This window comes from Acomys russatus, chromosome 2 (assembly GCF_903995435.1).
Source record: "Acomys russatus chromosome 2, mAcoRus1.1, whole genome shotgun sequence".
Classification (NCBI taxonomy): Eukaryota; Metazoa; Chordata; class Mammalia; order Rodentia; family Muridae; genus Acomys; species Acomys russatus.
The window spans coordinates 15,108,964-15,120,962 of record NC_067138.1 but is presented as its reverse complement, the minus strand read 5'-3'; the positions used below and the strand labels follow the sequence as shown (position 1 = coordinate 15,120,962).

The 11,999-nt window shown below is 37.9% G+C and overlaps 1 pseudogene; it reads right to left on the bottom strand.

The window, feature by feature from the left end:
* Positions 1-727: 727 nt before the first annotated feature.
* Positions 728-3,138, bottom strand: LOC127206523 (ubiquitin carboxyl-terminal hydrolase 5-like; annotated as a pseudogene).
* Between the last annotated feature and the right edge of the window lie 8,861 nt (positions 3,139-11,999).

The following is an 11,999-nucleotide window of genomic DNA, read 5'->3' as shown; positions in this document are numbered from 1 at the left end:
TTGAGAATATTTAAATATGTCATTGATTTTCATTATTCTCTCTTGTCCATTTGTCATTTTTTTCTCTTACTATCTTGGGAAGGAAAATTTTGTCCTCTCAGAATCATAAACCCAGCGAAAGCAAACTTTAGAAATATCTTTTCTTTCATTCGTTTTTTTTTTTTTTTTTTTAATTTTCAGTCACTGTACTTCTATTCACATCATGTATTTTGGAATTTTTTCAGAGTTCTGAAAAGAAAAGACAGAATAGGATGTGAGCTAGAAGGGAAAAGCGTGCGGAGGATATGTCTCTATTTCCCTCATATCTTCCTTTGCCCTGCCACAAGAGAGCAAACACATAAGGGAAGGAGAGGCACAGTTGTTCCCTCCCTTGGAAAGATGCATAAAGTCACACCTATGCACACAGAGGACTCCCCACTCCACTCCACAGGTTGGGCCATAACAGAGAAGCAAAGCAATTCAAAGGACGAGGGAAGGAAACAGCGAGGTCCCATTGTCTACAGGCAGCTGGCCCCTTCCTTTCCCGTTCCTGCTCTATCCCCAACATCTACTGTATACCCAACCTCTTTGCTTGGCCATTCTCCTATGGCCACCAGCTCTTTCTTGCTGTTGGGGACAAAAAGAAAAAGGGTATAGAGCAGGGGACTGAAGTCCAACCCTGAATCTATGTCTATCCTGACATATGGTCTGTCTCCTGCCCGAAGTGGTAAAGTTTGAGGGCAGACTCTTAGCTGAACACTCTTTGGTGTAAGTAGATGTACCCCAGGTCTTTGGGTGACTTTTCTAGAAGCTCACACTTTCCAGTCATTGTATATCACCCATCTGCTTCTTTCTTGATGTGGCAGACATAGTGAACACACACAGTAGAAGTGGCTATGTGACTAATGAAGGCATAGAGTTGATATTTTCCCAGACCATCCTGAACAATAGGTCTGATTGACACAGATTCAGAGATAGAGTCAGCAGCTGAGCGTGCCTCTGAGAGGTCCATAGCAGCTTCTGAATCTAGGTCATCAATGTGACCGATGATCCAGTCTAAAGCCTTCTCTGAGCTATTGTTTGTGGCCCTTAGAGTTTGCAGGGCCTGATCCCTTGAGAATCCCACAGTCCTCTGGTGGAGGATCAGATGCTGCACTTGTGAAGCCAGGCTCACTGGAACAAGGCAGGATGAAGGCATTTGCAAAATCTGCATCATCCATGAGTGACATGACCCATGTTCATGGCTGCCTCAGTACCACTGTTTCCTGGGTAGTAGACAGCTTTCCAGCAGGCATCCACAAGGAAGCCCATTTTCACCAACTGGATGATGACAGGTTCATCCAACATGGGTGCTTTGGGCGCTATCAGAGTGAGCAGGAGTCGGGTAGTGTCAGGTATCTCATCCTCTCCCAGGTGTAGCCTTGTGCCCTTCATCTAGCTCCTCTGGCATCTTAATGGACACATTCAGTTTCTTGGGCACCCAATCGAAGGCAAAGGTGAACTTCTTGATATGGATGACCAGGTTATCAGAGAAGGAGGCAAACCATGTGGTTCTGACAGCTACTGATTTTGCCTGTAGGGATGTGCTCCTGAAGTCGTTCATCTGCTCAGGGGCACCATAAGTTTCCAGGCAGGAGCTGAAGGGCAGCTAGGCCTGACCCAATCTAGCAGCGGCACTTTCTCCTCTTCGGCTTACCCATTTTTCTCTGTATACTCTAGAAGCTCCTCTTTGTTAAGGACTGCATCCATGGGCAACAACAACTACATGATATAGTCAACTTGTCGAGTGTACTTAACCATCTCTGTGTCCAGGCATTTGATCTTTTCTTCCACCAAGAAGCAGAACAATTCATCTGGAATTTCAGAACTGTGCCTATTCCTCTACACCATGTTGAGAAGGTAATGGAAAAATTCCTGTGCATCCTGTTACTGATTGGTAGAGAACTCAGAGTAGCCCTTGCCAATGTGGGAGGGCCTTGAACAGTTTTGAAATCCATTCTGTGCCTGCTCCACATCACCTGCCTCCAATGCTGGCTTGGAATATTCTCCAGAATATTCCACCTGGGTTCTGAAGTCTTGGGTAAGGTCTGTTGGAGCATTCTGGAAGATAATCTTCAATTTGTCCACATATTCTTCTCAAAATCAGGGATGCTGAGGAGCACCTGGACCATGGAGTTGATGTAGCAGCTGTTACCCAGGTTCTGGATGCCCCTGTAACCAGGCCCAAATAGAGTGGGCCTGACAGTCTTGAGTGGCTTACCTGACTCCGAGATCAGCTCCCACTTACCAATCTGCTAGCTCATGTCTATCTTCAGCTCAGTCATTATCTTGTCTGTGTTCTGCATCTTCAGCATGTCAATGCCAAAGTGAGACAAGTGCTCTGCCACACTAGGGTTAAGAACTATGCCATTCTCATAAGAATACACATCAGCTCCACCGAGTATGATGGTGCCCAGCTTAACAGCTAAGGGACAGCCAGTTTCCCTGTAATGCTCCACAGCATGGTTGTTGCCCCCCCCCCCATTTCCATCAAAGTAGCATTAGTCACAGAGGATGGAGTCATCTATCAAGTTGAGCCAGGTTCTCTCTCATGTCACATTTGGAGCACTTCCAGCCACAAAGAAGGATCCCAACTGCTTGAGTCTGAAGGCATGCTTGTACACCCAACGGACTTCCCCATCCCAAGCCTGAACCTCCTACCTGTGAGAAGTTGAATCAGGTGAGAGCACTGGTCCACCACACTGGTTACCTGATCTCTGAGAATGTCTGAAATCTCCCACAACCCATCCTGGGCAATCTACAGGTAATCTGGCAAGATGACAGTCTACTCATTGAAGTCAAACCCACCTTCCACATCAATTGCCAAACAAGTGGGCTTCTTACAAGATGGGATTCCATTGCCTGCACTAGTATCTCTTCTTTTGGTCGATGGGTCCTCTGGAGGTGCAGGTAGACACATTGACCTGTATTGTTGAAATGTCTCTCCATATACTGTTTCCCAAATGCCAGGAATGTGTTCATGCAGATGTAGATGCTAGCCTCAGGCTCTGGTGCATCAAAGGAAAAAGTACACTTGTCGTTATAGACTTGGTCTCCCACCTTGGGAAAACAGAATGTCAGTAACACTTACACCAGGGCCTATTCACTCTGCTTCTCCATGACACCGGTAGCAACATCTCCTCACACAACAACTCCCACTGTCCCTCAGTGTTGTCTATAGAAAATTTTATTTGAAATTTCCACAAACATATTTACACATATTTTGAAATGTTCCAACGAAGTTGGAAATCTGAATCTCCATTATGTCATTTCATCCTACTTCATTTATATAGAAAACTAAAAGACAAAATATTATACATACTAATATTTTCTGGATAATATTCCTTCTTCTTTTATATCCCCACACCTTTAGTCGTTACCACCTGTTTCTAAATTTCTCTTAGGTCATTCTCCTTGTATATAGTAAAACATTTTAATGTTTCTTTCTCTAGACAAACCCACTTCTGATATACATGATGGGTTCTAATATAGATACCTGGAAATCAATGCTTATTGCTGCACTGTTCAGTGTTTAAAAAAAAACAGGGAGGGGAGACTCAGCCTAGGCATCTATCAACAGATGAATGAATAAAAAATGTGACATATAGAATATTTTCTGAAAAAATAAATTGTGATATTAACTGAATATGGACGAACCTGGAGATAATCATTTTAAGTAAAATAATACTGACTCAGAAAAACATATATCAGATTATCTCTCCTATAAGTGTTTACATAAAAGTAGAACAAGTGGTCTGATGGCTCAATCAGTAAAGTACTTGCACACTAGTACAAAACAGGTGTGGCAGGAATCACAACTCTGGGGAGGTAGAGACAGAAGGATCCCTGGAGCTTGCTAGCTAGCCAATCTAGCCAAATCACTATTCTCTCTTAGAAAATGAAATATAGACCAAGGACCATGCATGGACTGGACCTAGGTACTCTACACAGATGTAGCCAATGGGCTGCTCCGGCTTCATGTGGGTCCTCTAGAAAGGGGAGTGGGGGCTGTCTCTGACATGGACTTTGTTGCCTGCTTTTTAATCACTTCCCCTTGGTGGGACTGCCTTGCCAGGCCACAAGGAAAGAGAATGAACTCAGTCCTGATAAAACTTGATAAACTATGGTGGGTGGGCAGGTGTTTTCACCTTTTTGAACAAATCGGGGGGGGGGAGTGGAGGGAGAGTGGGACTGGGAGGTGAGGAACGAAGGGCAACAACCAGGGTGTAAAGTAAATAAATAAAAATTTAAAAAAGAATAGCTTCACATGCTCAAATGCACAAACCCACATATAAGAGCAGACATAAGTGTGCACAGGCACAGACACACATTCATTCAAACACACACACACACACACACACACACACACACACATACATACACACATACACTCAGACACATGCACTGATACAATCACATTCACAGAAAGAAAACTATGAATAAAGCTAGAACGACTGACCTAACTAAGCTTTTCTCTTGTCCATAAAATAAAATGTTATTTTATAGTAGAAAAAAAAAAGACAGACAGAAAGAAAGAAAGTAAAGTACAAAGTGATTAAGGAAGAAAGCCATCCTCTGGCCTCCACACACATTTGTATTTGCACACAGTGGGGTAAAGGAAGAAACAGAACCATGCCGAGAGTAGAGGCCAGTGACAAGGAGAAGGAGGAAAACAGGAGAGGTTAATAGAATAAGATCCTCTTCTCTTCTCTATGTGTTAACCAAAAACTAGAGATATTCCCCTCAGGAAATGTACCAGGAGGAGAGGAGGAAAGCAGAATGCTTGAAATAGTAGAAGGGAGAGTGGCTCCCAACAGCAGTACATATACATATGTGAAATTGTCATTCAGTTTCACAATTAGTAAATCTTAATAATGGTCATGACACTAATAAAATGGCATAAAACTTTTCAAAATGCAAATATATTTGTGGAAATTTCCAATAAAAGTTTTCATAGAAAAACATATTCCTAAGGGTTGTTTCTTTTGCATTAAAGATTCAGAGCAGATATGACTCTCCTTGAGACACTTACAAATGTTGAAACACTTCCTTCAAACCCCCATCTGATCCCTGTAGCTTCTGAGGAGACTTCTGCTCACTCACATTTTGTTGCTATTCTTTTTCTTCTTTTTCTTTCTCCTCCTCTTCCTCCTCCTCTTATTCTTTCTCTTCTTAACTACTTTTTCTTTTCTGAAAATTTTTACTTTATTCAAGGATATTGCAATGGTCTACTGAAGGGTATTGTTGATGCTCATTATAGATGAAATATAATTCTGAATACTCTGAAGGTATAGTATTGACATCTATAGAAAATCACTTTTCACTTAGTTTGTGAACTTTCTAATTATCAACATGATCAATTATTCCTTTGATCCTGAACAACCAAGAATTATGAAATTCTAAATATTTCTACTTTGGATTCCTTCCATAAGTATTTCTCTAATATGAAAAGGAGTGACTATCAGATAACTTCAAAGATAAATACAGCATAGCTTCTCCTCTCACATGATTTTGACAGTCAAGTCAGTGTATGGACTTTTCCTCAAAAGTCCTATATCTTTAAAAGCAAAGTTCTTTGCTCTGACCCTCAACTTAAGCAGGACTATACAGGACAAGAAATATGTAGTTTCGTCCTTTGTTCATGGCCAATATTCTGATTGTTTCACAGTCTTATTCCAAAACTACTTCACTGGGAAAGTAAAAGTATACTATGTTACTTATTTATGCAGACAGCAGTCAAGGCTCTCCATGTGAGCAGTAAAACCCAAATGTTTGAGGTTTTGCAGTTCTGGCAGGAAATTGTTATAGTCTTTGGTCATACTAAGTATCACACATAAGCCATGGTACCTCATCCTAGTCCAGCAAAGAAGAAAGTTGAGAATCCTAGATCAAGCCTTCTTGTATGACAAGGAGTTGGGCCATAGGTTTTATATACTTTTTAGTTAAAATACAGACATTTGTTCCATTCATTTTTTATCCCCTTTACTGCACCCATGTTGTTCCAGGTGTTAAAACCTTTTGTGGAACTTTTTTGATTTATGCTAGTGGTATTTCAGGACCATTGTCATCAATAGCTTACATTTGATTACAGGAATCAGAAAGGAACTCCAAGGCACACAGTACTATGCCATTTCCTTATCTTAGGATCTTTAGCTTCTCACATTTTCCTCTCTGCTCTGGTCTCCCTATCATTGTACATACTTTTAAATGATTCCAATGGAGAGAAAATAAAAGTTTCTATCATTACAGAGCTTCCTATTATCTGACACTTTTAAATGTGGTCAGAGAATATGTAGTGTTCCACTTTCTGAGAAACTTTCAAAACTTAAACTGAGAAGACCTGGTAGAAACCTATGAGGAGCAAGTCACATAATTGCTCTGGTTATCAGCATTCAAAGCTGATAACTTAAAAGGCTGCAGCAGTGCTCTGAACTTTGTACTGTTCATCTATGGTATTGTTCTAGGAACCAACATAAAACTTGACTTGAAGGAAAAAATGTGATATTTTTCAAAATTCCCTCAAATTTAAAGTTTTCATCATTTGAAACTAGTAAGGAAATTAAGCCATATAGAATAAGTTTTCCATGATGATTTTTGTCCTTCATATAGCTGGTCATGTAGATGCAGAGGAAAGTATGGCCATTCATTCACTACCATGAGTACTGTAGTTTTACAGGGCATAATTCTACTGTGTAGCTGAAGTGTGTAAAGCTGTGATTATCATATATTTCCAATATTTTTCCTAATGTATATTCCAGAGAACTATGAGCTTAACACAGAAGGCAATAGTATTTACAATAATTGAATACATTATACCAAGAAACTCAGACCAAAAAAATTTTTCTTTGTTCTAAAAATATGAAATCAAAGCAGCATTTGCACATTCAACAGCAAAGAAAACCTGAGTCTATTAACTGTGCCAAGTTAAGTATTAAAAACTTAAATAATTAGGATGCAATAATGTCTTTTGATAATTATTATACTAACTCTATGAAACTATGATTGACCAATATGTGAAGAATGCCTGTATTTCTCTTAACTTAAAGATAGAGAAGTTACCATTTCCTATCCTTCTTCCGTATCCCTATTCATTTTATTCCTGTCTTATTCAAGTTTGTACCAACCATGAGACCAGAGGACATTGTTGTCAAGCTGTGGTACAGGGTCTGGTGTCACAACTATTTTAACATCAACCAGTGGGTGCACTTTTTGTCAGTCACACTTCCAGTTTTCTACCATGGACTATGACAACACAATGAAGGTACATAGTGAAAGATGACATTGAAGTCAATTCCTTGGAAATAAATGAAAGATGGGCTTTTCCTCGCTGCTTTTCACACAGCAGACCAAAAAACCCACTACTACCTCTACCACCACTACCACAACAAAAAGTATAAGGACTAACATGGATACAGAAGAAAGGGAAACATTAAGTGCACTGGAAATAGCAGCTTAGACACTTTTACTAACACAACTTGACTGATGGAGCACGGCCATCACTAGGAGAGAGATCCTGCACACGATTATAAAGCTGTGGGCACTTCCTACTTCTCACCACAACATCCTAACATTCTCTGAGGATCACAAGTGATTGAATCTGTTTTTCATATTAGCTAAGCGCTGCAAAAAGCAGTGTAGCCCACGAAAGTCTTTACTTACCAAGAGATTGGGATAGATGTGAGGACATCCTAGTGAGACCCTTGGTAAGAGAAATATAGGGGATGGGGAAATAGAAGGATCCAGAGGATCTTAGAAACCTACAAGAACGACCTCATAACAGGTGGATCAGGACCTAGGTGGTTCTGTTAAAACTATTCCACTAACCAAGGACATTACAAGTAGTAAACATTGAACCCCTGCTCGGATCTAGACAATGGACAGGACATTCTCCACAGTCAGTGGAGAACAGGGACTAACTCTGACATGAACACTGGTGCCTCATATTTGATGACCTCCCTTTGTTGTGGAGCCCTGGTGGCACTCAAAGAAAGAATAACAAGCCACCAAGATGAGACTTGATAGCCTGTGATCATAAAGTGGCAGAGAAGATCTTCCTCAATCAAAGACCTAGGAGAGGGGAATAGGGTGAAAGATGGAAGGAACGGAAGAATGGGAGGATACAAGTGATGGGATAACAATTGAGTTGTAATCTGAATAAGTTAATTTTTTAAAAAAGCAGTGTAGCATACCAAAAGCCTGACAGTATGCCAGAAAAAAAAAGTGTGTTTGTGTGTTGGGGGACAGTAATGTTAAGATCCCAGAAGTTACTTTCTCTCTGTTTTGAGAGAAAAACATCCTTAATAATATAAAAAGCTACAAAGTGTCATAAAGTCAGCGGATTTTGTGTCTTTTGTTAAAAACAGAAAAAGTAAATGAGGTTCTCCTTCACCCAAAATAAATATCATTTATAGTTATTTATAACCTGGATTATAAACTGTTTCATGATACATTTTTTTAATTTAAGTTATAAAATGATCTCACAAAACACTCATCCAACAGATACATAAGAAGAACAATTTTTGAGTGTGTCCCCAAAATGAAGAAACCTGATTAACCAGTACCTACCACAATGTAAGAAGGGAAGTGATAGCAGAACAGGAATCACTTCAGGATATCTTATCCATAGGCAGCAATAGAAATTTTGTGAGCTAAGGCATATTTTTGTTTTCTTCGGGGTAGTTTTTGATGCTTCATCATCATCATCATCATTATTATTATTGTTATTATTATTATCTCATATATTACATCCTGACCACAGTTTCCTATTCCTTCTTTTCTCCCAGTTCCTCCTCCCTATCTTCTTTTCCCCCAGCACACCTGGGCATATATCCAAAGGACTCTCCAGCCTACCAAAAGGACACTTGCTCAACTACCTTCATAGAGGTTTTTTTCATGACAGCAAGAAAGAGGAAACAACTTAGAATTCTTTGTACTCATATTTTTTGAATTGGCAACAAATTTTGATTTTATGTTAAATAGAATTATTAATTATTTTCTAAAACTTGTGTCTTTTCTGGATTATTAGATTGTGACACTGAATAAACTTTGCATTGCTCTGAAACCTATAATATTCTACTATGAATAAATTTACACAATAATTTATTTTATTAGCTGATATGTTACTCTGTTCAGCTCTAACCCTTAAGTGAAACAGAAAATACAAAATTAGATTTAGTGTCCTAGTTCTATCATTGATAAAGTACTTCTAATGTTTTAAGAGTTCTTCTTTGAGAGGTAGCCCTATTTTCATCAAGACAATGTACATAATTACACCTGGAATCTAAGTAATGTATTATAGGAACATTACTGAACATATAAAGCACCATAAACAAAACAAAAGATGAATTATACATCCATATAAAAATGAGGTAGACCTCTTACAAATGGAAAAAGGGTGAATGATAAAAGAGGTGTTTAGTTATTGGGCAAAGATTTTCATTATTCTGTTAATTTTATCCTATTGTTTAGAGTTCAGTGTGAGTCTAGTGATATAGCAATTGTATTTGTTGAATTATCAAGAGTATGGAGAGAGCATCTTGCTAATATTACCGGTAAAAAACTAAGAATATGTCAAAACATTGAAAACAAGCTTGTATTGTGATAGGCATACAATCTACTTCAAAGACATATAGAATGCTGTACTCAATGTGAGAAATTTTGTTGCTTAGATTGTATTAAAATACAGCTAGGAAATAAAATTAAGTAATTGTTCTGTATTTAATCTGAGGGAGGAAGTAAATAAATAGGCAATTGAATAAAAAAGTAGCAAAACAAAATGAAACAAAAAAAAATGTGGGTTTAGATTTCCTGGATGCTGGAGGTCCTTTTGTGCTAACAATTAGAAAGATGTCTTACTCTCCAATTTGTAATTTATTCTACTATTATAAATGGAAGAAAAGCCAGCGTGTGTATACACTTTTCTTTTGACCATGAAATATGAAGTTGTTTGACAAAAGGACCTCTTGATGTCAGAGTGAGATCAAACCAAATCTTTCAAAAGATAGACACTTTCAACCAAACCACAGCATGTGGGGAAAAAGTCCTGACTGTATACATTTAATAATTATTGCTCAAAAGAATAGAAAATGATACTTATTCAGGCTGATGGAAATGTGTAAGGTGGCATGGAATGTTTATCGAAAGCCAATTGCAAAGCATAAGCCAAGTGCCAAACAGATAAAAGTTTAAAAGTTGGGAAACACTATAGCATATTTATATCAGAGATAATACCACACTCCAAATCAAATATTCTTCTTATATTTTACTACTGCAAAATAATCCAAAATCTGAAATTTTCTTCATACTTCAAACAAAGCCCATGTTAGCCTCATTACTCTTTGATTTGAATGTATTGTGGATAGAAATGAGATTCAATATAATTATATCACTAGTTCTAATGTAAGTAAATGTACCTCTTTCTTAACATAATATTGTCTTTCAACTTTGATCTTGGCACATAATTTAATAAGTGATTTTAAAAACAAAAGAGCTGTAAAATTATTGCAGAAATATTCAAACAATAATAAAATATTACCTTACATCAATTAATACAATACAATGTAGTAAATAAGCTGTGAAAAGGAAAAGACTCATAGTCCTAATGACAGTGATGACAGAATACACTAATATATGAATAGAGCCCATGTCAAAAATTAACACTGGTACTAAAGCAATAGCTGCCACATGGAAATTGCTTTTATCTATCTAGAGTTCATAAAAATAAACTAATGTAGTAGCTATTACACTAAAAATGAAATAAATTGCAAATACCATACATTGAAATGATTGTCCACGAGCTTAGTATACACTATGTACAGTCACTAATGACCTAGTATCTGCCATTTATCTTTACAGAATTTTATCTTGCTTTACTTTTAACAGTAGCCTTATAAAATAAATATTCTTATCCTTGATTTATGACTGACTAATTGATTCATCAGTGCCTCATTTTGGGCTGAAGATATAAAGTTTTTATTGAGATAGAAGCAAAATTAAACCCTGATTTCTTGATGCTGAATCATGGCTATCTAACCTCTATACGATGCATGGACAGACTTATCACAGCAAAAGGCCTGGATTTCCTGTGCCTTGCTCATATTCTGGCCCAATTCTCTCCTCAAGTTCTTTTCATTCCTTCATAATAGCCAGTCTTTTCTGTCCAGTTCATTTTATATTACTGTTATTGGGAACCAGTAGTCTTCTGGCTTTATTATCTCATGATAATCTAACTCTGATTATAGGCTGCTGATTTCAAAAGCCATTCATTTCACCAGATTGAAACAAGACTCAACCTCTGAAATTTTTGTCTATTTTCCATAACTAGCCAATAAACATGCTTTGCAAATTTTGCCTACTGAATATTTTTCTAATGTATGCATTGTTCGAGAGGTCCATTGCCTCTACCTTGAATTGTGGTAGCCTTATTTTTTAAACTATAATAGCATTATTGCTACTCTACTAATCTGTTTTTTCTTTATTTTTCCCTTAGTCTCATGAACTTGAGAGCTACTCATATGAGAAACACTCCCTCCATGCTCCCAAACAAGTTTATTGTCCTCTCCAGAACCTACAAACTGTTTCATGATATGGTTCCAAATGCCATTCTATTTTATTTATGGTTGTTATTCTGAAGACTCTTTATGCCAGGCTGTTTATTCTATTCCCTGGGATATTCTTTGCCAAATATCCTTATTTTCCACCTAGTGTTTTTTTTTTTTAATCTCTTTCTTTTTCACCTTTATAGGCTCCACTGACCTATGAAATTTCCTGTACAGCCATGTCCCAGAACCCAAGCTGTCACTACATAATGTTTCAGCTCATGTCTGTATCAGGATATGATGTTTTATGACAAAACATTTGCTTATGCATCTATGTATGTCAGTGTACCATGCAGGCAAGAGAAAGTCTCAATTTTGGGCATGCTGTTCAGGTTATATCAAGTTTCACAAATTATGAGTGAAAAGATTTCTCCTATAATTGGT